The sequence below is a fragment of the Charadrius vociferus genome, unplaced genomic scaffold (genome assembly GCF_000708025.1).
Source record: "Charadrius vociferus isolate BGI_N301 unplaced genomic scaffold, ASM70802v2 scaffold105, whole genome shotgun sequence".
In the NCBI taxonomy this organism is placed as follows: Eukaryota; Metazoa; Chordata; class Aves; order Charadriiformes; family Charadriidae; genus Charadrius; species Charadrius vociferus.
The window spans coordinates 1,679,973-1,680,211 of record NW_009648543.1 but is presented as its reverse complement, the minus strand read 5'-3'; the positions used below and the strand labels follow the sequence as shown (position 1 = coordinate 1,680,211).

At 40.6% G+C, this 239-nt stretch overlaps 1 protein-coding gene across 1 annotated transcript in view; it reads left to right on the top strand.

Moving 5' to 3' along the window:
- The window catches only part of SHROOM2 (shroom family member 2), an 83,013-nt gene that overhangs the window by 76,773 nt on the left and 6,001 nt on the right, over positions 1-239 (top strand). The window lies entirely within an intron of this gene.

Sequence of the window (239 nt, the reverse complement as noted above, 5' to 3'; positions counted from 1 at the left end):
AAGGCAGTGTTAACGCTAAGATTTTCTGAGAGTGGAGGGACTGCTATTGGAGGGATGCTAATTATTATGCAGAGAGGAAGAAAAAGCTAGACAGTGCCCTAGTTTTAACTCTGTCATGTGGAAAATACAAGATTGTTTTCCTGGTGCTGTTTATCTTCCTAAGTGTAGCTCTTCAGAAACGTATTATGGACCTAGTATTTAGAGAGAAAAGGATGCGCTGTACTTTATGCTGCTCCCTA